This window comes from Arachis duranensis, chromosome 6 (genome assembly GCF_000817695.3).
Source record: "Arachis duranensis cultivar V14167 chromosome 6, aradu.V14167.gnm2.J7QH, whole genome shotgun sequence".
Classification (NCBI taxonomy): Eukaryota; Viridiplantae; Streptophyta; class Magnoliopsida; order Fabales; family Fabaceae; genus Arachis; species Arachis duranensis.
This window is the reverse complement of record NC_029777.3, coordinates 34,858,757-34,860,381: the sequence shown is the minus strand read 5'-3', so window position 1 is coordinate 34,860,381 and position 1,625 is coordinate 34,858,757.

Below are 1,625 nucleotides of genomic sequence, written 5' to 3'. Positions count from 1 at the left end.
AGGAGGATGCCTTTTGGTCTGTGTAATGCTCCTGCAACCTTTCAGAGATGCATGTTATCCATCTTCTCTGATATGGTGGAGAAATTCCTGGAAGTCTTCATGGATGACTTCTCAGTATATGGAGACTCATTCAGCTCCTGTCTTAACCACATAGCACTTGTCCTGAAAAGGTGCCAAGAGACTAACCTGGTTTTAAACTGGGAGAAATGTCACTTTATGGTGACTGAAGGAATTGTCCTTGGGCACAAAATTTCAAGCAGGGGAATAGAGGTGGATAAGGCAAAGGTAGAGGTAATTGAAAAATTACCACCACCTGCCAATGTTAAGGCAATCAGAAGCTTTCTGGGGCATGCAGGATTCTACAGAAGGTTTATAAAGGATTTTTCGAAAATTGCAAAACCTCTGAGTAATCTGCTAGCTGCTGACACACCATTTGTGTTTGACACACAGTACATGCAGGCATTTGAGACCCTGAAAGCCAAGCTGGTCACAGCACCAGTCATCTCTGCACCAGACTGGACATTGCCATTTGAACTAATGTGTGATGCCAGTGACCATGCCATTGGTGCAGTGTTGGGACAGAGGCATAACAAGCTTCTGCACGTCATTTATTATGCCAGCCGTGTTCTAAATGACGCACAAAAGAACTACACAACCACAGAAAAGGAACTGCTTGCAGTGGTTTATGCCATTGACAAGTTTAGATCCTATTTAGTAGTTGTGTACACTGACTATGCTGCTCTTAAATACTTACTCACAAAGAAGGATTCAAAACCCAGGCTTATAAGATGGGTGTTGCTTCTGCAAGAGTTTGATATAGAAATAAGAGACAGAAAAGGGACAGATAACCAAGTAGCGGATCATCTGTCCCGAATAGAACCAGTAGCTGGGGCGTCCCTCCCTTCTACTGAGATCTCTGAGACTTTCCCGGATGAGCAACTCTTTGCCATTCAGGAAGCTCCATGGTTTGCAGATATTGCAAATTATAAAGCTGTGAGGTTCATACCCCAGGAATACAGCCACATGCAGAAAAAGAAATTAATTTCAGATGCCAAGTACTACCTATGGGATGAACCATATCTCTTTAAGAGATGTGCTGACGGAGTGATCCGCAGATGTGTACCCAGAGAAGAAGCACAAAAGATCCTATGGCACTGCCATGGATCACAGTATGGAGGACATTTTGGAAGTGAGCGAACAGCCACTAAAGTCCTCCAATGTGGCTTCTACTGGCCTACTCTCTATAAAGATTCCCGAGAGTTTGTGCGTAACTGTGACAGTTGCCAAAGAGCTGGTAACTTGCCTCACGGATATGCCATGCCTCAACAAGGGATATTAGAGATTGAATTGTTTGATGTATGGGGAATTGACTTCATGGGTCCATTCCCACCATCATACTCAAACACTTACATTCTGGTGGCAGTAGACTATGTATCTAAGTGGGTAGCAGCAATTGCTACACCCACTAATGATACCAAGACCGTGCTGAAATTCCTCCAGAAACACATCTTCAGCAGGTTTGGTGTTCCCAGAGTACTAATCAGTGACGGGGGCACCCATTTCTGCAATAGACAGCTATACTCTGCTATAGTTAGATATGGAATTAGCCACAAAGTGGCAACTCC